The sequence below is a fragment of the Sciurus vulgaris genome (genome assembly GCF_902686455.1).
Source record: "Sciurus vulgaris genome assembly, chromosome: 2".
Taxonomy (NCBI): domain Eukaryota; kingdom Metazoa; phylum Chordata; class Mammalia; order Rodentia; family Sciuridae; genus Sciurus; species Sciurus vulgaris.
Genome location: NC_136462.1, coordinates 39,755,532 through 39,781,557, shown reverse-complemented (window position 1 = coordinate 39,781,557; position 26,026 = coordinate 39,755,532). Strand labels below are relative to the sequence as shown.

The 26,026-nt window shown below is 37.3% G+C and overlaps 1 protein-coding gene across 3 annotated transcripts in view; it reads right to left on the bottom strand.

Moving 5' to 3' along the window:
* The window catches only part of PPP2R5E (protein phosphatase 2 regulatory subunit B'epsilon), a 155,513-nt gene that overhangs the window by 107,943 nt on the left and 21,544 nt on the right, over positions 1 to 26,026 (bottom strand). The window lies entirely within an intron of this gene.

The window sequence follows — 26,026 nt, the reverse complement described above, 5'->3', positions numbered from 1 at the left end:
AAACCAATGCCCTAGATTTTCTTTGACTTTTACTAAATCAGATGGGTGCATCATCTCTCATTCAAATAAATTCACCAAGGTGCCAAATAAGGATGCATAATTACACTGCCAAATGTTGCAATTCTCTTCACCAACTAAGTCTTTGTGACAGAACATAGTTCACAATGACTAAATTCTAAACTCAGGATTTAGGACACAACATGAAAAATGATCTGAATAATTTTTATATACATACTTGGAAAGTTAACTGTTAACAACATAAACAATAAACACCAATATGGAAGACTACAAAATGAATCAGAAGCATGACAGATCCTACCACAATAGTTAAGACTGCTATTTATTGGGGTCAGAAATAGCCTTAAGTGCTTTGCACAAGTTAATGCATTTGTATTCACAACCCTCTATACACATATTATTATTATCTCCTACTTTACAAATTAGGAAACCAAGGCAGAGACAAATTAAATGTTAAATAGACAGGCAGACACTTATAAGAGGGAGATCCAGGTTTTAAATGGAGGCACTTTAGCCCTGTCGTCTACATAGAATATGTCCACCAGATACAAAGATGGTAGAAAACTATACGAAATGCCCAGAATAAGTAAATCTAGAAATAAACAAAGTAGATTGGTGGTTGCCTGGGGCTGGGAAGAAAGCAGAGAGAGGAATGGGGAGTGACAGCTAATGACCAGGGGTTTTTTCAGAGGTGACAAAAATGTTCTATACTTAGATTGTGGCTAGAGTTACACAACTCTGTGAATATACTAAAAACTATTTGAATTATACATTTAAAATGAGTGAACTATATGATGTGTGAAGCAGTTTGAATTCTTTACTTTTACAACTTCTTTTTTGGGGGGGAGGGATACCAGGGAATGAACCCAGGGGCACTTAATCACTGAGCCACATTCCCAGATCTTCTTGTATTTTATTTACAGACAGGATCGCACTAAGTTACCTAGGGTCTCACTAAGTTACTCAGGCTGACTTTGAACATGTGATCCTCTTGCTTCAGCCTCCTGAGCCACTGGGATTACAGGTGTGCACCATCATGTTCGGCTCTATTTTTGCAACTTTAAGCCTAAAATTATTTAGGCTTAAAGGTGTGGGTACCAGGGACTGAATCCAGGGGTACTTAATCACTGAGTCACATCCCCAAACCTTTTTTTATTTTGAGACAAGAATCTTGCTAAGTTACTTAGGGTCTCACTAAATTACTGAGACTGGTTTTGAATTCAATTCTCTTGCTTCAGTCACTGAGATTACAGGCATGCATCACTGTGTCTGCTGTTTTTTATTTTATTTCTTTAATGGAACCATCAATGCACCATGTAGTGGAGGGCACCAGATTTACAGACAGAAGGTACACCCTGCCTCCTAACACCCATGAGGGTGATAATACTAATCCTGTTTACTTCCTCACTTCTGTAAAAACCCAATGAAAGGTAATACAATGAAAATGCTTCCCAAATAATTGCATACCATTGTTAGGAAGACTAAATGTTCCTGTGTGGAGATTTCATAAAATCAAAATTACCAGAAGATTAACAGAAAGTACCTGAAAGCTCATTAAATATTTCATAAAATCAAAATTACCAGAAGATTAACAGAAAATACCTGAAAGCTCATGTAATACAGTAATAAAAACAATAAATAGTTAATTCTGAGGGAGCACTCACCGTGTACCACATTGTTCTAAGCACTACTCACTTAATTAGGCCACTTAATTCTCACAATAATAGTATAAGATAAATACTATTACTGTTAGCCCCATTTCAGAGAAATAGCAACTTGGGACCTTGCCAAAACAGCACAGGTTGAGCTGAGGTATGGGTTTAAGCAAAAAAGTCCCAGGAGTTCGTCATGGTCCATGGTCCAGAATCTTAGCTCATTTTGAATACTGCCACTAAAGCAAAACATTTTTTTCTGGATTTTTTTAGACAGCTGTTTATTCACCACTGATTCTATTCATTCTCCTAGACTCTACATAAGATAAATAAGATACTAACAAAGTCCACAGGGAGCTTAAAGTGAGTGAGGAAATCAGGCAAGAAATCCCCAAAAGCCATTATTGAGGAGAATGATATTAAGAGAACTGGGGATGCTGCGAGAGTACACAGGAGGGACAGGCACCTCCCTGAGGCCAGCGAAAGAGGCTTCCTACAGGTAACATCTGAGGTGAACCCTGTCAGATTAATGAAGGTTCACCAAGAAGAGGAGGAGAAAGAGAGCCAGGATAACAGAAGAGATGAGCAAAGACCAGCAGCAGCACTGAAAAATCCAGAACATGGAAAATGAATTTTACGGAGCAGGCTGAATACCTTCTTCACCAAAATAAGAGGGAAAATGTAGTTCAAGACAATTCCTACCTGCTGATCATCACAAGGAGATAAGTTCATGGCAGGGCACAGGAAGAAATAAAGGAATAAAATGGAATGGGACTGCAGACTTTATCTATCAAATTAAATCTTTTCTGTTTGGGCTAATTCCTGTCTTATAAATGAAGATACCTGTGACTCAGAGGGGTTAAAATTGCTGAAGGTTACACACAGACAGAAGCAGCAAATATCCAAGGCTGTTCTTCTACTATTATCATATTCCTTCTATGAACTGGTGTCAATCTGTGTATTTACATTAGTCAGCAATTAAGAGGATTCCTGTCTGCCTGGAAGATGGGAAGCATAGGAAGATACCTAGTAAAATGTACATATTATGTGGTAAACCATCTTCCAAAATGCAAATAAGTTGACCATGAATACTCTCATTCCTCAAACCACAAGTAATAAATGTTCTGGAGTTCGATTTCCAATTTAAAAAAATAAAACAACACTCAGTGGGTCCCAAAATGGATTCTAGAAGCACTGCTTTATATTCAAAAGTTCCTTATCTTCTGGTTTAAGACACTGATCTAATCAGAACATATTATGCTAACTAGATAAGCTAATTACTTAATTTGACTTGAAAAAGACAGTAATATAAGTTATAGTGATGACTTTTTAAAACTTTTATTACCAGACTACTATACTGCGATAGTGCAGCCCTCCAAAATAGTGTCTATTTAGAAATAAATTCATAATTACTTTCAAGAACATAAAAATAGAGCCATCACCACTAAAATAAATAAATAAATAAATAAAGCTTAAAGAATACACACCAAAATGTTTGAAGTGGCAATCATCTCCAGAGCTGAAAGTTTTATAATCTTCTTCAAGGTTTACCTGTATTTTCTAAGAGAACACATGTATGACTTCTGTATCTTTTAAAAACTTTTTGAAGGTAAGACGCACACATACATACATTCAGCTATTTACATATTTTAAGTTTGTACTTTCTTTTTCTTTGGGTGCTGCAGAGGATGGAACCACTAGGGTTCCACTGATCTACACCCTAAGCCTCTGACTGATTTATTTATTTATTTATTTGTTTGTTTGTTTGTTTGTTTATTTATTTATTTGGCAAGATTCAGAAATACCTGTCTGTCGGTTTCTAACTGGGATCTTTACATCAAAATATTTAGCAATTATACATTCCATAAGATAATATTCAATCAATAGTACTTCAGTGGTTCTACTTGTTACATGCTTATCAAAATGTAACAGACATGAGGTCTGAGGCTGTAGCTCCTAGCATGTGTGAGGCACTGGGTTAGATCCTTAGCACCACATAAAAATAAACAAACAAAATCAAGGCATTCTGTCCATCTATGACTACAAAAAATTTTTTTTCAATGTAACAGGTTAGAAACAAGTAGAAAAAAGAACTCTAAAAAAAACTTTTAGACACATTCAACAAATTAAAGGCTCTGTAGTCAATCTTAAGTCAATTTGTTAGCACAATTCTATTCTAATTAAAAGATAAAATCATATCCTATTTTTCTACTGGGAATAATAAAAACATTAGAAGTAAAAAACTAAATATAAATAGTTACTGGATGCTGTGAAGAACAAAAAAAAATGAAGGTTATTCCTATGTTTAAGGCATTTAAAATCTCACAGAGAGAAATGGATTATTCTACTTTAAACAGAGAGGACGCTTCCAGTCTCAACCACTCTGGGAGCAGCAGCTTACGGTGCAGACATGGCCAAGTCCAAGAACCACACCACGCACAACAAATCCCAAAAGTGGCACAGCAATGGCACCAAGAAACCCCGATCACAGAGATATGAATCTCTTAAGGGGGTAGATCCCAAGTTCCTGAGAAATATGTGTTTTGCCAAGAAGCACAAAAAGAAGGGCCTGAAAAAGATGCAGGCAAATACGCCAAGGCCATGAGTGCACGTGCTGAGGCTGTCAAAGCCCTGGTAAAGCCTAAGGAGGTTAAGGCCAAGAAGCCAAAGGGTACCAGGTTCAAACTTTATCGCCTTGACTTGCTTGCCCATCCCAAGCACGGGAAACATGCTCATGCCCACATGGCCAGGGAGCACAGGCTCTGCGGGCCAAAGGCCAAAGCCCAAGCCAAGACCCAGGTTACAACTCCAGTTCCAGTATCAGCTTCGGCTCCGGCTCCCACCCCCAAGGGTGCCCAGGTCCCTGCGAAGACTCCATAATGAAAAGTTGTAAATGTGAGGACAGAAGGGCTGGTGTGACCCCTGAGCCCCTATCTATGGGGACTGGTGTCCTCCTGTGCTGTTTGTATAAATAAATCTACAGGCAGGAAAAAAAAAGAGAGAGAGAGAGAGAGAGAGAAAGCCAGGGTAGGGGTGCGTGCCTGAAGTCCCAACTACTCTGGAGGCTAAGGCATGATGACTGCCTTAATTCACGAGTTCAAGACCAGCAGGGGCAAACAGAAGTTTTGAGACTCCATCTCAAAAACGACAACCGCCCCCCCCCCAAAAAAAAAAAAAAAAAGCACCAATTATACCATGTACACCTGACACTGTATATGGGAACCCTGAAATAGATAACTAATGTAGGACAGTAAATGGGAATGGTCTGATGAGCACTACAGACCATAAATCAAAAATTATACACTGAATACCTACAAGAACCCCATAGGGAAAGTTAGTGATACTTTGAAAAACTGCCCTATGCATAGAAAAGGTCAGAGGAAAGAACCATCAAGGTGAACTAGATTAGACAAGATTTCTCAGGAAATCTACCTCCTAGGCCAAGTCCTATGGAGACAGAGAGTGCATTTCCATCTCTGGGAAAATGAATACAGCAAAGGCACTGAGGTCTTCAAATATGGGGTGTGAAGCACCAGCAGGCCCATGTGGGATTCGAAAAGAACACTGTGAAATCTCCAAATACATGGCCAATCTGTGGCTCATGACATCTAAACCATCTGGCCTACACCTCCCCAAGTGAGATCTACTGAGTAAGAACCACTAGGAAGTACAGATGAAAAGCAACAACTGGAACCATTTCCTCAGGTGATTCTTCAGCACAATGGAATTTGAAAACTGTTCCAGAGCAGAATTGACACAATAAGAAAGTAATGAAGGCAATCGGGCATGGTGGCACATACCTCTAATCCCAGTGGCTGAGTAGGCTGAGGCAAAGGATCTCTAGTTTAAAGCCAGCATCAGCAACTTAGAAACTCAGCAAGACCTTGTCTCTAAACAAAATATTTTAAAAAGGGCTGGGGATGTGACTCAGTGGTTAAGGCCCCTGGGTTCAATTCCCAGTACCAAAAGAAAAATAAATAAATAAAGGCAAAAACAGTACACTAAAATCACACATTGACACTGCAAGAAAAGACACTGTATTAAAAGATGTTGTTTTAATACTTCCTACTGTTATCCTTCACCTAAGCATTTTAAAATACTATATACTTTAATGACTTTCATATCTGAAAATCAAAATCTGTCTCCTCTTAGATATAATGAAACTGTGAGAACTGCATGAGGGCTTTGAAAGCCCTTATTTAGAAGGTTTTGGATGGTAGAATAAGAGGGAAACATTTGGAAAAATTCCCAATCAGCTCAAGCACCCCTTTAAAGCCCAAATGGGCTTTACTAAGAAAGGCCTGGTTTTAAGAGCAAAGCAAAGCAAAACAGAAAAACTCTTTGAAGTTCTGATTAAGCAAGCAGTTCTGAAATCACATGCCAGTGTCCTCTGAGTCCAAAATTTAAATACCTAAGTTTATTATTCAGAAATGAAATCTTTTGAAAAGGGCTAGGAAGTATAAGAAGTTCTGAATGATTCTGATGAGCTACTTCCAAACTTATCTTCCAAAAGAATCTGTCACGAGTACAGATTTATTCCTACCATACTACCTGAATAGTCACTTGCATTTAATCCCCTGAACCTACTGTACAAATTATAAAGTTCTGTTTTCTTCAAACACCATTTATGTTTCCTTGGCAGAGTTTTTCTTGACAACCAAAACAACTCCATCTAAGAAGTCAATCAAGTAATTCTTAAGAATTATTTACTCAGCATGTTAGATATCTACAGGAATGAAACAGAAAAAAAAAAAAATTCTCATAGTCTAATTGGGCAAAGAAAACCAATACCCATAAAAAGCAACAACCTGCAGAATGCAAGTTCCTTGCCCTTCTTAGTCACACTCCATTCCCAGGGCATAGCATAAAATATGTGTTCAATAAACGCTGTTAAATTGAGTCGTTTTTGTCACTCCAGCATCTAGCACAAAGTTTGTTGAATAAATGATACCACACTGTTCTTATGAATAAGTCTTGTATGACTTAGGTTAAGAAGCCAGAAATCACTGAGGATTAATGTAATCAAAAAATGTTTCATGGGGAAGACAATCTTTTGAGTCATGAAATCTTAGAACTGAAAGAAACTTTTTTTGGGGGGCGGGAGGTACTGGGGATTGAACCCAGAGGGTACTTAACTACTGAGCTATACCCCATAGCCCCTTTACTTTTTTGAGACAGGATTTCGCTAAGTTGCTTCAGGCCTCACTAAGTTGCCAAGGTTGGTCTCAAATTGAACTTGTGATCCTCCTTCCTCAGCCTCCTGAGTTACTAGGATTACCAGCACTATACCACATACTGCTCCAAAATAAATCTTAAAATATTACTAAAATCATCTAATCTGGTAAATCCCAAAGATGCCCAAAGCAGCTTTATGGCTCTAAAGATAAAAAGGTAAACCTGATGGTGACTACTTTAAAACAGAAGAAATTCACATGAACTATTGCTATCATAATATAGTAACAATAACAACCTACTCACACACTGAATGTTTCACCATTCACTCTCTTCTCACCCCTCCCCAACACTCAAAAGACCAGGCAAGGAGGCTGTGGTCTTGGTGCCAACTATCTTCAAAGAGACTCTGATACTTTGGAATGCAACCTGGAGAATATCCTTTACCGAGCATTTAAGTTTTCATAACCTTCTGAATATACTCTACAATTATAATCAAAGTTGGCTCATGAAAACTGAGAACCAGTAATCTAAAGCAAACGTGTTCCCTTTAACTTGACAAGAGTTCCACAGAGCAATTTAAGCATTCTCAGATGACATTTACTGACCATCTTACTCTACTATTACACATGCCAAAAACTGGGAACACAGTGTGTAAGTTATCACTGGGTGAGGAAGAAAATATAAATAAATTACAAATCAATCTGAGGATTATTATAATATGAAATATATACATCCTAGGAACCCAAGAGAGGAAATAACAACTTCATATAAAAAGTCAGGCAAGAATTTCAAGAACAGGTATTATTTATTTCATTCATTCACTTAGCTAAAGGTACTGGTCACATATTATGCACCAGTACATAGTACAACATAAACACTTCTCTACTACATAGTACACTGCATAGTACAACATAAACATTTCTCTAGATTATAAACAGAGAATTTGCTGTATAAAGAGAGGTAGGGGATGTGGAAGGCATTCTTAGTGAAGAAAAAAAATTCACAGAATCATGAAGGTTAGGACAAGGATATAACTGATTAGGTTTAGGTGAGACCTTCAACATGTTTGAAATGGAGTGTAAAGAAATAGAGTGGACCAGTCTGCAAAAGTTTTAAATGCCAAATAAAAGCATTAGATTTTATCCCTTATGGACAGAAAACAGAAGAATGTTAGTGTAGAGGGAAGAAACACAATCAACTTGGGTTTTTTGAGGAAAAAATCTCCTTGGTAGGGGGGAGATGATTTGAACCCCAGGGCACTTTTTAACAATAAGCCAACAGTCCTTTTTATTTTTAAGACAGGATCTCACTAAGTTGCAGAAGCTGCCCTCAAACTTGTGATCCTCCTATCACAGCCTCCCAAGTCACTGGGATTACAGACATACACCACCATGCCCAGATAAAAAGACAGACTGGTGTGGCAGGGCAAATGATGAGTTGCCCGCTATCAGCAGGATCATGGCAAAACTGACCAAAACCCAGGTAATCTGAGTCTAAACTCAACAACTCAAAATAATTAGGGGTTAAAAAAGCAATGAGCAAAAACAGTCAACAAAAGAAAAAATATGATAATAAGGAGTAGGGAAGGGACAAACCGCTGAGTGGGAGAAAATATCCACAAGTGATCTTTCTGATTAGAGACCTGCTCCCACAATACAAAAAGAATCTTAACCCAGGGTAATAAAAACAACAACCCAAAAGAAGGCAAAGGATTTGACTAAACATTTCTCCAAAGAAAGATATACAAATTGGCCAAGAAGCTCATGAAAAGATGTTCATCAGGGAAATGCAAATCACACCCCAGCATGATGGCTATAATGAAAAAGAAAAGAGCATGGGGTTTGCAAGGTTATAGAGAAACAGAATCCCTCAGACAGTACTAGTGGTAATACCAAATGGTGTGGCAGCTTTAGAAAACAGATTAGCAGTTCCTTGAAAGGTTAAACAGAGTTATCTTATGACCTAGCAATTCCACTCCTAGGTGTTCACCAAAAACAAACAAAGAAAAAAAAACTTGAAACTATGTCCACACACATGAACGTTCATAACTCATTATTTGTAATAACTAAAAAGTGGGAACAATCCAAATGTTCATCAACTGATAAATGGATAAACAAAATGAGTATGTCCCAATAAAAATGTTAAAACGAAAAGCAGTCAAAAAGAGATTGGGTATTTTACGCCAGGGAAAAGAAGATGGAAGGTGGAGAGAGGTCAACAGAGTGAGTGGCAGGAACCACCTCAGAAATGCAGCTTAGAAACATCACACTGACTGACACTGACAGAACAAGAATATTAAACACACCCATTTCTTCCTGTTCTGGGTGCTAGTACAGGCTAGGGAGGAAAAAATTCAGTAGCTCAGGTAAGCACTGAGCAATAAAGGACTATGAATGGGCTTTCAAATCCTCCACAGATGCATTACAGGAAGTTATCTGGGGCCTAAGAGGCCTACTTACTCTGAGAAGGAAGTCAATGCTAAAAGCCCATCTTTCACGCCATCCAACTACCCTAATTGCTAATTACCTTCAGGGACCCCTTTCAGAAGTCACAGAATAAATCTGGCAGTACTCCCTGAAACAATTAACTTTACTAAAAACACCAACTTTTAGAATGAAAAGAATCTACACAATCTCACCCCAATTAGAATGGCGATTATCAAGAATACAAGCAACAATAGGTGTTGGCGAGGATGTGGGGAAAAAGGTACACTCATACATTGCTGGTGGGGTTGCAAATTAGTGCAGCCACTCTGGAAAGCAGTGTGGAGATTCCTTAGAAAACTTGGAATGGAACCACCATTTGACCCAGCTATCCCACTCCTCGCCCTATATCCAAAGGCCTTAAAATCTGCATACTGCAGAGATATAGCCACAACAATGTTCATAGCTGCTCAATTCACAATAGCCAGATTGTGGAGACCCCTCAATTGATGAATGGATAAAGAAACTGTGATATATATATATATCATGGAATATTACTCAGCCATAAAGAATAATAAAATTATGACATTTGCAGGCAAATGGATGAAATTGGAGAATATCATGCTAAGTGAGATAAGCCAATCTCAAAAATCCAAAGGATGAATGATCTCACTGATAAGCAGATGATGACACATATAGGGAGTGGGAAGGGGGCAAGAATGGAGGAAGGAGGGACTCTATAGAGGGACAAGAGGGTTGTGAGGAGTGGGGGGCGGGGAATAACAGAATGATATTACCCTAGGTAAATATATGATTACACAAATGGTATGCCTCTACTTCATCTACAAACAGAGAAACAAGATCTATTTTTTGTTTACAATAAAAATGAATTTAAAAAAAAAAGAATCTACAAACTGAGCATTCCTAATCTGAAAATCCAAAAAATTTTCAGTGCATACATAACCCCACAAGTGGAAAATTCCAAACATGACCTATGTAACAGGTCGCAGTCAAAAAGTAAGCACACTAGGGCTGTGACTGTGGTTCAGTGGTAGAGTGCTTGCCTAGCATGCGTGTGGCACTGGGTTTGATCCTCAATACCACATAAAAAATAAATAAAATAAAGGTACTGTGTCCATATACAACGAAAAAAAATTTTTTTTTTAAAAAGCAAGCACACTGGGCCGGGGTTGTAGCTCAGTGGTACAGCACTTGCCTGGCAGGTATGAGGCACTGGATTTAATTCTCAGCACCACATATATATAAATAAAGTTAACATCTAAAAAAATTTTTTAAAAAGCAAACACACTAAAAACAGTGCATAAAATTATCTGTGTGCGCGTGGTGTGCTGGGGATTGAACCCAGGGCCTTGAGCATGCAAGGCAAACACTCTACAAACTGAGCTATATCCCCAGTCCTAAAATTACCTTTTATATGCATAAGGTATATATGAAACATAAATGAATTTCATGTTCAGACTTGGGTTTCATTCCCCAAGATGCCTCACTATACATATGCAAATACTCAAAAGTCTGAAATACGAAACACTTCTACTTCCAAGCATTCAGATAAAGGACACTCCATCTATAACTAATTATGAAATGCAGAACTCCCTGTATTTTTAAAATAAAAACAAGACTTCACGAAGAAATTGCAGGAGCACTTGACTGGTTAACTTTGAGAAGCATCACACTAGGCCTCTATCATAAACCAATGGAAAAGCTCAGGTCTTCCTCAGCCTTAGTTCACATCATTCCTGTTTGTGGAAACCTAGCTTCAGTGGCTTCTAATTGCCCTTGGAATCCAAAGTGATTGCCTGATCCAAGCCTGCAAACCCCTCAGTCAAATGCCCATCTAGCTCCACTTCCAAACACACATGCTCTTACACACACAAGGTTTCTCTCCCTGCCCCTATAGCTCTTGACCTCGATTACCAGTGTGGGTTCATCTCTCCTTGTATATATCACATACTTATTTGGAGCCACTATGCACATGTAAAATGTCCTGCCCATTCCTCTACAAAGCATCCCATTCACTATTCCTACCAGCTGCAGTCTTTCTAAAGACTGAGCAACCTCTTCCTTCTGGCTGTTACCCTTCACTTTGTCCCTCTCACAAACTGTATTCCATATTCTTGGAGGAGCCAAAATGTCATAGAAGACTGTGCTCTAGATAACCATTTAAGCCCCTCTAGTATCATTTTCCTGAATTCCTGAGAAAAATATGTCTCCTCTAAATATTAGCTAATACTTATTGCATTAGCATCTACTATGTGCCTATGGTAGTAATAAGCCTTTTACCCAAAAAAACACTTAATCCTTACAACAACCCTAAGATACAAACTCTCTCAACAACCCCCCCTTTTTTTTAACACCAAGGAAATGGAGACAGATAGAGGTTAAATAACTTTTCTAAGATCACTGCAACAAGTAAATGGCACAACTGGATTTAAAACTATAGCTAGTCTGATCCCATAATGTATATTCTTAGTCCTTTCCCTTCCTGTCCAGAAAAGTCCAGTAATCCCTGCAGTCATCATCGGCACCTTCATTTCACTGAGTTATTTGCCTTGTTTCTCAGCTTCTTAACTCAACCAGCGTGCCAGATGCAGTGGCTCATGCCTGTAATCCTAGCAATTCCAGAAGCTAAGGCAGGAGAATCACAAATTCTAGGCCAGCCTCAGGGACTTAGTGATATCCTGTCTCAAAATTTAAAACCCAGTTTTAGGACAACAAAACATAGTACACACCCATTCACCTCTGGATCAGGAGACAGCCCCAAAGAGGATTACCCAAATGGTCAGAGGAAGGAAGCCAGGACAGTAAGTTTCATGCCTTAGTTCATCCTCTTCGAAATTTACATTTTAGACTTCATAAATATGATTCTAATCCAGTACAAATTAGTACACAGGAGCACATTTTCAGATACTAACAAATTGGGAGGATTTAATATGAAAATCATTAACTAATTCAAATCAAAGGTTTGAAGAAATCAAATTTCTCAGAGTCTTTGGATTGCCCTTCAAATGCTGAGGCAAATAACTCTTAAAAAAAGACTTGACTTTGCTGCCAGGTGCAATGCCACAGGCATGTAATCCCATCAGCTTGAGAAGCTGAGGCAGGAGGATCACCAGTTCAAAGCCAGCCTCAGCAAAAGTGAGGCCCTAAGCAACTCAATGAGACCTTGTCTCTAAATAAAATACAAAAAAAATAGGGCTGGGGATGTGGCTCAGTAGTTGAGTTCAATCCCCAGAACCAAAAAAAAAAAACTTTGCTGATGATCTAAAATCCTTAGATCATTCCACTGTGAATTATAAACACTTCCATTATTAGACCAGTAGAGTAGAGGAGGAGGACCAGGGAGATGGATGAGGGAAACGAAAGAAGAAGCAATGGGGACTGAAATGGAGCAAGTTATATTCCACACATGTATGATTATGTCAAAATGCACCCCCTATTATGTATAACTATAATGCACTAATAAAAGCATTAAAAATAAAATAAAAATATTTTCTATTATTGTTGCTTCCATGGCTCATGTCCCAGTTATATCTTAGTCTATCATACGCACTATAATTTTTAAAATCATGTAATTGTCCTTATTTTTAAATATTCTATGATTCAGATTATTTTATGAGGCCAGAGTACCCTTCCTCCTATTCATTCTTATCCCATCTCATTATTCCAAATAAGAGTTTAGCTAGATTACAAACACATGCCTGCATATGGTAAACTATGGATGAACAGAATCCAGATTCAAAGCCTCAGAATCAGTTATGGGAAAGTCAAGTGAGAGACAAATTACACTTGGAGAACAGCAACTCATGGGTTAGGTAAAGCTCAGGGGAAATTTAGCACAGTGGGACATTCGTACTTTGATACATAGGCCTGAGTAAAAATGACTTTGGGGCTTGCAGGAATTTCAAAAGCACAAGGAGATAGATATTAACAACTACCTGAGCCTCCATGTCCGGTTTAGAGCATCTGCTCCCTGTACAACCTCCTTCACAGTGCATACATATGTATATTCATGCATTTATATAAACCAGAAGCACACTATCATTATATTCCTAAATCCAAAAGGACACGCATTTATAAAGAAAAATGGCAAAAATTCACCAAATTAAAAATCTGTTAAAAAATTTTAAAGGGGATAAGATGAACTCTTCATTAAGATCACTAAGCTAGCCAGGCACGGTGGCACCCAGTACACAAGGGGAAAAAAAAAAAAAAAAAAAAAAAGATTAGGCTAGTCTAGCTGAGCATCAGACCAGGGGAGATCAGCTGCCTCTAGCAAGGTTGAAAGACTCAGCCCTCACCTCAGCTCTCATGACAAGCCACAACTAACCAGGCCCTTTTCATTTTTTATTTGCACCAGGAACTGGCTAAGCTGTTTAGGGCCTCACTAAATTGCTGAGACTAACCTCAAATTTACAATCTTCCTGATTCAGCCTCCTGAATTGCTGGGGTTACAGATGTGTGCCTCAATGCCCAGCCTGAGTTCTAATTTTAAAAGTATACCATGGCTGCTCTATGGAGCACAAGGATAAAGATGTAAGCAGGGACCCTGTTACGAGGCAAAAGATAGTGGCTTAGGAGGTGACAGAGGATGTAGTAAAAAGTGATTGAATTCTAGATATATTGCAAAATAGAGAATACCCACTGAACCAAGATGTGATGCCATCAAGACCATCTATAGCAGACTGCAAAAATGGCCACAGATTCTTTCCCTCCTTACGGTCATGCCACTGTAGTTGAGTTTTAGAGCTCCTCCCATGATGGCAGGGATCTTTTTCTACCCTTGGAATTTTCACAGGTCTTGTAACTGGCTTGGGTCAGTGAGATAATAGCAAACATAATGCAAAGAAAGATGTGAAAAGTACTTAACATGTGCTTTTCCCTCTCCTGCTGCTCTAGAGAAGTGCACAAACACCATGTGGAGAAGCCCAGGCTAACCTGCTAGGTAACAAGACACAGACTCAGGGACTCCTGTAGCCCTAGCCAACCAACAGTCAGCCTCAGATACATGAGTGAGGCCATCGACTGCCCAGGTGACTACAGGTGCATAAGTGAGCCTGGAGGAGACAAGATCCATTGCACAGCTAATCCCAGCCCAAATTGCCAAATCACAGAATGGTGAGCTAAATAAATGGCTGTTGTTTTAAGCCACCAAGTTTTGGAGGGGTTTGTTAAGCAACAAAATCTAACTGTAACTATCCCTCAAATCAAATGCAAACCACTAAGCTCTCTTGATCTCTCTAATGGCATTACACACACACACAAAAAATTCAATCCTAAAATCAATTTACACAGAATGGTCACAGCACTGATGAGTTGATCAGAAGAGGAAAGAGCATAATTACAAATTACTGTGTAGCTCATTAAAGTGTGGTATGACAGTCAGGAAGTTGAGTACTTTGTGCAATAAAATCACTAAGCTAAGAATTTCAGAAAACAGAAAGAATAAAAAATTTCGTATGAAAAGAAGTTACTTTTTCAAAGTCCTACACACTACTTCTTAAAACTACCAAGTACTTTACCCTCCTGCCCAACATAAAAAATAATACTTCTCCAACATTACCTGTATAGATGAACAACTTAGTTCTTTCCTTACAGAAAAGAAATGAATTTTATCAAAGAAATCACAAGTTGTACTTCTTTCTTAGCTGATATAGATGGATAGGCAGAAGAATGATGGGTAGATAGACGGAGGATGGAAGGACAGACTAACATATATACCTCAAATAATAGAGCAGAAGCATTTAAACCATAATCAAAGACTTCAGTAGGTATTTCCTCACATTGTAACTTACTATATAAAGGTTTAACCTAATGATCACCAGTGTTCATATATTTTTGTTACCACTAATTTGCTCATTTCCTATTAGTTGGAAAGCACACATATCTAAAACGTATGACCACTCTTCTGCTTTTTAATTTTTTTAATGTCAAGGTAGAAAATAAAATCTTACATTCCTATTTCTCAAAGATGAACACCATTAAGAGTTTCCTTGAATCTCCTTCTAGACCAATTCAACTTTTAAATCTAATTGTCAGATGCTGCAATTTTCAAAACTAAAATATTATATATATCGGGCTAGGGAGATAGCTCAGTTGGTAGAGTGCTTGCCTTGCAAGCACAAGGCCCTGGGTTCAATCCCCAGCACCACCAAAAATATATATATATATATATTATATATCTATAATTATGGGGCTGGGATGTGGCTCAGTAGTAATGCACTTGCCCAGCAGGTGTCAGGCCCTGGGTTCCATTCCCAGAACTTCAAAAAAATAAATAATAAAGAAAAAAAATATATATGTAAATACACATATATAAATATATGTACACCCACACACACACACATACTACCCCTGTGGTCAAGTAGAAGTAGAATGGTCCTTATACACGAGTATTCTGCCATCAGAACTTTCCAAACTCTATAATCTAACATTAAATTCTATGTTCAGTTTAAGCATTAAAATGGCTGGATTTCTCAAACAGCTCATCCATGATCACCCAAGAGAAGCCAACAGCAATAAGACCCTACCCTCCCCCCGCAAAAAAAGGAAGTAACAAAAAAGGAAACCTAACTATTGAATGGCTTGGGGGAAAATTGCCTTTTTTGGAACTAAAACCGAAATTGTTTGGATGGCTAAATGAAAGTACTCACCAGAGTTTATAAGCCCAGTTTATATTTGACATGTGGAAATGAATCTCCTGGAAGAAAGAAAATTCCTGGAGACAGATCCTGATTACCCCTGCTTCTGAATATATACTCACCAAAGAAAGGCCTCTCCGGGTCATGCACTAGCCTATTCAGAATATACACCACACCGCCTTCAAGTACAAAGCACAAGGACAGATTAAGTCTTATCAAATTATGCCCAGGGAAATGAAGAGCCTGAGAAATGAGGTTTCTAATAAAAGAAAATCTCCCCAAATACTGTAAAATCTTTCAAAAATATGAGGTAACTAGTATGCTTCTACTGTTAAGAATTTAGAAAACCACATTAGATCCTTCCACCTCTTAATTATACACCATAGTGAAGGAATAGAAGCAAAGACTACCTAAAATTCACTTCTTCCAGTGTATTAAAAGAAAGGTAACAATCTCCTCCACAGGCTGGAGATAGCGGAAGGAAAGGATTCCCATCACAACAAACACAAACTTTTTTTTCCCTTTTACTTTTTTTTTTCCTATTTTATTTATTTTTTCTTTTTTTTTTTTTTTTTTTTTAATATTTTTGCTTTTTTAAAAAGAACTTTTCCTGGATTGGGGATATGGCTCAGTTGGTAGAGTGTTTGCCTTGCATGTACAAGGTCCTGAGTTCAATCCACAACACCAAAAAAAAAAAAAAAAAAAAAAAAAAAAAAAATCTTTTTTAGTTACATTTGTTTAAAGTTAAAAGAAGCTTTTTAAATTTCCTGAATACAAATCAAACAAAAAATATAGACAGGTTATGCATCTAAGAGGAAAGAGAAACTACACAGAAGACCAGAATAGGAACTTTCATATAGCTTCTTTCATTAATCGTAAGTCAGAATTGGTGTCTGAACTGACATAAATCCATATAAGGCAAGAGGGGCCAGGGTAAGATAAAGTCCTAGAATATCATCCCCTGTCCTACAGCTTACTTCTCCACTCACACATGCCCCATGTACCCAGCCAGGAAAGACAGTAGGAAGACAATGCTCTTCAGGTCCTGGGTTCCAAACAAGTGTTCCCTAGGGTGTATTTTAGGAGAGGAGTTGCCAAGTGCCGGGTTAATGCCAGCAGCAATTTCTTTTTAAATTTTTTTGGTTGTAGACAGACACAATACCTTTATTGTATTTATTTATTTATATGTGGTGCTAAGGATCAAACCCAGTGCCTCACACGTCCTTTGGCGAGCACTCCACCACTGTCACAACGCCAGTCCCAGCAGCAATTCTTTTTCTTCTTTTTTGCACTTTATTTTTTATTTAAAAAAATTTTTTTCATACATGTATACAGAGTAATAATGTCTGTCTCATTCTACTGCCCTTCCCATTCCCACTGCCCCACCCCTCCCCTCACTCCCCTCTGCATAATCCAATGTTCTTTCTTTCTTCCCTACCCACCCACCTCACTATGGATCAGCATCCACTTATCAGAGAAAACATTCAGTCTTTGGTTTTGGGGGTTTGGCTTATTTCACTTAGCATGATATTCTCTAGTTTCAACCATTTACCAGCAAAGGCCATAATTTCATTCTTTTTATGGCGAGTAATATTCCATTGTGTATATATACCACTGTTTCTTTATCCATTCATTCATCTATTGAAGAGCACCAGTTTGGTCCCATAGTTTAGATATTGTAAATTGAGCTGCTATAAACATGGACATAGCCGTGTCACCATAGTATGCTGATTTTAAGTCCTTTGGGTATAAACCGAGGAGTGGGATAGCTGGGTCAAATGGTAGTTCCATTCCAAGTTTTCTTAGGAATTTCCATACCAATAGCAATTCTTAAGGAATGGCAAATACCTACCTAGTCTAAGACCAAGATGTGACAGGATACTGAATTGGTCTTATTGTGAAGGCTGCACTGATATTCATTTAATGCCTGTATACTGTTTTCTGCTTTTCAAAACTGATCAAATAAACACTACCCAATAAAGACCCCACTAAATCTTAATATATAAATCACTGCCACAGGCTGGGGATGTGGCTCAGGGGTAAAGTGTCCCTGGGTTCAATCCCTGATACAAAAAAAAAAAAAAAAAAAGAATTTAAACCACTGCCACATTCATTTATTCAATAAACATTTATTCTACATCTCCTACATACTAGACACAGTCAGCCTCAGACACAGCTGAAGAGACTGACAATAACACCAGAAGAGCCTTTCAACAGAAGGTCCAGAGCTGTTCAAAGTGTTGGGGAACCTTTGACAATCTCAGGTCTTTCAAAGATCCTCCTCTGTCCAAAGCCACCTTCCTATTAGCAGAGCAGATCACAACCACAAAACTTTGTCTTTAAAGCTAAATTCAGCTTATTACACAAATGCTTTACACAAAACACTCTCTACTTAAAATTTAAAAAAAAAAGGAACTCTAGAAGATATTTAAGATGTGAACTAGAAAAAAAGAATGAATACTGTACTAAGAATTAGTATAGCTTTATATACAATATAAAAAGGATGGTTTCACTCAACAAGTACTCACTGAGCAGTAAGAATGTGAGGAGATACTATCCCAGACACTGGGAATGGACATGGACCCTGACCTCATCAATGGAAATAATATGACAACTGTCAATTAGCAAGTACCTACCATATGTCAAGTACTGCTCTTGGAATTTCACATACATTACTTCTCAAATGAATTGGTGAAGATATTGGCACCAATTCAAGATGAGCAAACTGAGGCTCTGAGAAGGTCATTTTTCTGACTAAGGTCATCCAGCTTACAAAGAAAATTGGATGCAATTCCAAGATGTCTGTCTAACTCATAAAGCTCTTCCCAGGACTGGGGTTTTAACTCGGTGGTAGAATGTGTGCCTAGCACCTCATGGCACAGGGTTCGATCCTCAGCACCACATAAAAACAAATGAATAAAACAAAGGTATTGTGTTCATCTACAATTAATTTTTTTTTAATTTTTTAAATAAATAAACCTCTTCCCATAACTCCAAACATCTTATCTTAATCACCAACCTCCCTAGCATCCCATGATGCTTCTTGTATTTCCTACCTGGCCATGGTTCTGTATGGCCTAAGCAAGCCCTCAAAACAACTAAAAGAGGGGAAAATACAAAAAGAAAAAAAGAAAAGTTAAAATGTATTTTTCAAATAAAATTCTAAGTCTCTCTGTCTCTGTCTCTCCCTCTCCCTCTATCTGTCTCTGTCTCTGTGTGTGTCTGTCTCTCCCTCTCTGCTTCCTGGTTCCATGTTCTGAGCTGCTTTCCTGCACCATGCCCTTGCACCATGATGTTCTCCCTTACCTGTGGCCCAGAGCAAGGAAATCTACTATCTGTGCACTAAGACCTCTGGAACCATTACAAATGCTGCTGACAGGGGCTGGGGTTGTGGCTCAGTGGTAGAGTGTTTGCCAACCATTTGTGAGGCACTGCGTTTAAGTCTTACGCCTCAAATAAATAAATAAATAAATAAATAAATATCCACTGACAATTAAAACAATAAAAATTTTAAAAAACAACAAAAATGCTGCAGCCAACTGTACTGGTCAATGACTCTACATCTCCTATCTTTGCCCATGGGTGTGGAGGGAGTGGATTTACTCAGCTCAACTTTGATGGCTGCATCACTTCTGCCCTATGTATTCTAGAAGCTTTGAAGAGTCATCTTTAGTACCTATATTCTTACTCTGTACATTTACTTTCAGTTTTGTTTTGTTTTCACAATTTTCTGCTATTGATTATTTACTTTCTATTTTATAGAGAAAAATTATTGGGAAATTATTCTTTACTTATTGTCATTTCTCAGAGTATAAAATCAATTTTATAGTTTTGAAAAAAAATGTTAAGGAATGGAGGGGGAAAAAACTATAGAAGCTGCCCCAAACTTCAATAAAGCTAGATTCAAATAGTACCCACCTAAAGTGACTAATGCTTTCACTTTCCAGTCTTGGTGTTTATATTCTTTTTTTTTTTTTTTTTAATGGGGATTGAACCAAGGCACTTAATCACTAAGCCATATCCCCAGTCCATGAGACAGGGTATTGCTAAGATGCTTAGAAATTTGTTAAATTGCTGAGGCTGGCTTTGATTTAAACTCACGATCCTCCTGCCTCAGCCCTCCTGAACTGCTAGGATCATAGTCCTGTACAACTGTGCCCTCAAATTCTTTAGTAGAACATAAACTTCAGCATCTTCCAGCTCAAGAAGGAAACATGGAAGAAAGAATTCTGGCTGACATCTCAGTTCAATCACACTTTCAAATACTGAACTGTCAATGCTTTCTTAAAGGCTTGATTTCCTTTATTATATGCACACTTCAAAAACATGTACATGTTGATTTTATGAACATGTTCATTCGCCCACTTGTTTTATTTGAATTTATTATGAAAGAAAAAATCCATAAGGTGAATACATTCTCTAGCCTTGACAGAAGCTGAAGACATGTCAATGATGATAGTCATTATCTTGAGATAAGTATGAAAAATTAGAGTTTGGGACACTGTAAAAACCATAGCATCCCATGAGGGAGAAAAAAAAAAAATTTAAGTGTGTATAAAGACTAAATACAGGTTTCACCGCTAATCAAAATTACATGTGCACAGTTCCATAATTTCAGTGCATAAAAATAGCTCTAAGTAAAAATTCACAGATGAAAAAAATTTAACACATGAAACTCATATTCTAAGCCACCTGCTTCAAAGATACTTTTTTGCAAAATTCCTAGTATCTTCTTTCAATTTTTTTAAGATTTTTCTCAATGCTCCCACTTGATAAAAGTGCAAGATTAATAGCTATTTCCCAACTACTGCTTCGCAGTGAAGATATTCATTGTCATCATATACTTTCAATTCCCCAATCTCTAACCCTTCCAACTCACCACACACATCAGCTAGGAAGACTAGGTGAACACAATGCTTTAACATCTATCATGACGCAATGCCACTCCCACTTGGCTAGATTAGTCCTTGTGTTTAGTGATGTACTAATTTTGACATTTTCCAAATGTTACTTCACTCAAAAATTCTTTTTAAATGCTTTTTAAAGTTTATCAAAGAAATGTACTACTGAAATATTATTTTACTTACTATAATCAATGGATGAACTAAAATTTTTTTAAAAAACAAACACCCACCTTCCTAAACACAATATACAAAATCATCTTTACATGATCTATTTAAGAACCACACTTAAGACTCAGATAACAGTATTTATAAATAGATATTAACAGCAACAATGAAAGACATTTATATATAAATAAATATTTATATAAAGATATTTGTGTGTGTGTGTGTGTGTGTGTGTGTGTGTGTGTGTCACTTACCATGAGCTGGGACATGTTCTAACCATTAGCTACATTAACTCATTCACTCCTCATAGCCACCAGGTTCTTAATCATTCCTCATCTCCAAATCAATCAAGCAGAACCTCATGATTCACCCATAAGGAAAGAGGCAATTACCTGGTCAATTATCCTCACATTTATGGGTAGAAATGAGTATAAAATTGTTAACTATGATACCCTAGACGTTATTCTCTTAATAGAAAATACACAATTGTAGCTGGGTGCGGTGGCATACACCTGTAATACCAGCAGCTTGGGAGGCTGAGGCAGGAGGATGACAAGTTCAAAACCAGCCTCAGCAAAAGTGAAGTGCTAGGCAACTCAGTGAGACCCTGTCACTAAATAAAATACAAAACACAGCTGGGGATGTGGCTCAGTGGTCAAGTGGCCCTGAGTTCAATTCCCCAGAACCCAAAAAAGAAAGAGAGAAACAGAGACAGAGAGAGAGAAAAAACACAATTGTAAACAGCCTTGCTCAGAAAAATAAATAAGTGCATACACACACACACACGGATATTCTTCTAGTCAAGAAATATAAGTGGAATATACTACATTAACACAAATGAAAAAAGAATATGCCACTAAGTAAAACTGCGAAGAAATATAATTTCACCAAGATTATTTTAATATTAAGTATAGATCTATACTCACCAGAATACACATTGTCTGACTAACCATGACTAAAATCATTTTGAAATACATTGACCATTTAGGTGCAAGAGTGGTCATTTAAGAACTGACTATCAAAACTCCAGATTCAACAGTCTTTTTATTTATGTTGTTAGACCCCTACAGGTCAGAGACTGAAATAATCATAACTGATGCTTTTTTTCCATATGTAGACCATCACAAGTCCAGTTCCACTTCATGCACTGGTATTAAAAAACACTCCAATTTTCAGCCCTTACAAAATGGAGTAGAGAGAACTTTCAATAATTTACATCACAACAGTTCATAAAAATTTTAAATTGGCAAGTGACAAAGAGGTGTATTCAATTATTAACTTCATTCTATTTGTCAAATTTGAAATACTTTCAATTATTTGTTTTTCTGACCTTCACAATAATTATAACATCATAAAGTTCATTGCTTTGCCTGTGTATGATCTTACTGCTTATATACTTATTTATTGAACTTCAACTGGTACTGACAATTTTAGCTCTAATCTTCTAAACATAAGTAAATCTAGTGTCCCCACTACTCAAACAGTAAATCAAAAACAGAGAATTAAAAATATTCGAAAACTTAACATTATGCACCTTACTAATACAGTACCAACTACAGAGTAGAGATAAACCTACAGATGAATTTCACTTATATTTTTAAAAGATCTGATATTTTTTCCATTTTCAAATTAAAATTATTCTTTTTTTCCTGAAGAAAACAATGATTAAGTGATTTGTTTTCCAAAAAACAAGACCATAAAATATGACAAGCATAATGCCATCATGACAAAAGAACTTTTTAAAATTCCAACTCCAATAATAAACTATCTCAAAGTAAGCTTCCACCATAATACTATTAATCAACACATTGCACATCAAAAAAAGCAGAACACAAGAATATATAAACATGAGGGGAAATGTTACTTCTTGTAACTGAGGGGGTTCTACGGGTGATAGATATATTTTGTGGTTGTATTATTTATGGATGTACAAATGCCCTTAGGAGGAAGGACAAACTCTCTACCTCAGCCTGGATAATGTGGCCCCTGACAACTTTAAAACCCACCCACCCTCTGACCTCCAGATCCCATGACCTTTTGAGAAGAACCACATCAACCTATAAGCTCCATCTTTCAAATCTCAGCTAATTATCACTTCCTCCAAGAAATCTCCCCTGAGGCTACCATAGTTCCCCAAAAGAACTTAGCATTCTTGGAATTGTCCATTTAGTTAACTTATGTCTTCTCTCCCTAGAATAACAGACACCAATCCAACTTTGCCCATCACTATGTTCCCAGAACAGTAATATACCAACTGCTTGAAAGAAATTTATGAATGAGTGAATCATAATATGGAGCTCATAAGTACGTAAATAAGAATTTACATTCCTGGGAGGAGACTACTAAATTAGCCAGGTCATATGTAGATTCCTTTATTAGGTGTTTACTTCATACAGGCTTTGAAAAACATTTGCACACAATCTGTTTCAATCAAGCCTCCCCATAATTCAAAAGTATAAGTGGAGTCTACCATTCCCAAGCTCGAGTATCTCAAAAGTAGAACATCTCACTAAACCAGAAAAGTCAAAACTCCACAATTATTTGAAATATATTTTACAATGTTATGACGTAAATGTAAATACAATGAAATACAGTTCTGTCCCACATTTTTTTTAAATCAGAACTATGAGAAGTAAAGCACAAAGTTTTCTCAACAGCCCAAGTCTACATGAGGGTTCCTCACAGTTGAAAAGTCCCAGACAGATCTCTCAAGACAGCCACACTCCAGACAAAAGCTATTGAGTTTTAGAACTTCATTTTAATTGGTTTTGATTAAAATATCTTTAAACTTTCTTAAAGTAAAATGAAAATTATTGTTAAATGCCAGGTTACCATTAAAGGCATTAGTAGTACTTGGGTGTGGTTTTTAACTTATGCACAAAGACTTATAGACAGGTACAAAAACTAAATCCCTTTGTAATCCAGAAGTCATTGTTCAATACAAATCTTGATTCATATAAGGGGAAAGATTATGATACCCAGGACAGTTCAAAGTGATGAGGGCACTGATAACCATAAGAATTATTCCAGGACTGAATTGTTGATAATAATCTAAAAACATAGAGCCAAGCACAGTGGTACAGTTCTGTTCATCCCAGCTACTCGGGATGCTGAGGCAGGAAGATTCTATTTCAAGGCCAGCCTGGACTACTTTGCAAGACCCTGTCTCAAAATAAAAAATAAAAAAGGCTGGTGATGTACTTCAGTGGTAAAGCTCCCCTGAGTTCAGTCCCAAGGCCCAAAAAAAAAAAGCACAGGATGTAAGGGAAATCTCAGTTATACTGATTTAATATTCCAATTTTCAAGGGAACATCAAGTTTTTTTAGTTTTAATCCTGAGAACATGATGTCCAATTAAAGATAATGGCAAATTCCATAGATGTGTACTACTTGAGTGTGACAGTTTAGAAATCAATGTGACTTGAATGCATTCCTGTTTAGGAATAGTGTCAGACATTGAGAACCAAGCAGATTCATCTACTCTAAAACTGATCTTAAAGTAAACCGCTTAAAAAAATTAGTTCCCAAAGATCTTCAGTGGAGAATTTGAATTCATCCTAAGTATGTGCAAAACTCAAAGGGAAATAAAAGAAGCCGCATAAAAGAATTGTGCACTGACAAGGATTAACTGTGGATTAAGCACAGACTCTTTACAAAAGGGCTACCTTAAAGATGTGCCTTGACTCAACCTTTAGGGAAACTACATGGGCAGTGGAAGGAATCAAAACTAACATTCCTCAAAAAAATGCATTGACTTTTCAGCATACCATAGTGACGCAGCCACATCAATGTTCATAGCAGTTCAATTCACAATAGCTAAGCTTTGGAACCAACCTATGTGCCCTTCAGTAAATGAATGGATAAAGAAAATGTGGTATATATAGACAATGGAATATTACTCAGCCATAATGAAATAATGGCATTTGCCAGTAAATAGATGGAACTGAGGCTATCATGCTAAGTGAAATAAGCCAGTACCCAAAAACCAAAGGCTGAATGTTTTCTCTGATACTCAGATGCTGATCACAATAGGCAGGGGGAAGGGGAATGGAAGTTCACCAGATTGGACAGGGGGCAATGAGGGAAGGGAGGAGAGATGGGAATGGGAAAGACAGTAAAAGGAATGAGACATAACTTTCCTATGTTCATATATGAATAACCAATATAACTCCACATCATTTACAATCACAAGAATGGGAAGTTATTTCCATGTATGTATGATATGTCAAAATACATTCTACTGCTATGTATAAAAAGAACAAATTTTTAAAAAATTTTTTAAATGTATTAACTTGGCTGGGCACAGTGCTGCACACCTCCCAAGCCACTAGGATCTCAAACTCCTGAGTTCAAGTGATCCTCTTATCTCATCCTGCTGAGTAGCTGGTACTATAGGAACAAGGTCGCTTTGCTCAGCTTATATTTATTTTCTAGCTGGTACATAAAAACATAAAAATGGTATCTATTAATGTGATATTGTGATAAAAGTCAATACATTTTTCTTTTCTTTTCTTTTTTTTTTTTTTTTTTTTTTTTTTAATTTTGGGTTCTGGAGATTGAACTCTGAGACACTTAACTACTGAGCCACATCTCCAGTCCTATTTTGTATTTTATTTAGAGACAGGGTCTCACTGAGTTACTTAATGCCTTGCTGTTCTTACACTGACTTTGAACTGGTGATTCTCCTGCCTCAGCCTCCCAAGCCACTGGGAAAATAAATATAAGCAGAGCAAAGCGACCTTGTTCCTATAGTACCAGCTACTCAGCAGGATGAGATAAGAGGATCACTTGAACTCAGGAGTTTGAGATCAGCTGGGTAACACAGGGAGACCCTGTCTCAAAAATACATAAATAAATTTAAAAAAAATAGATATAATTTTTAAAATGTATTGGCTTTAGGGGCTGAAGATGTAGTTCAATGCTAACACATTTGCTTAGCATGCTCAAGAGCTTGGGTTCAATCCCCAGCACCAAAAAAAAAAAAGGAAAGGAAGGAAAAAAAATAAACTACATACCAGTTAGTTCCATCAG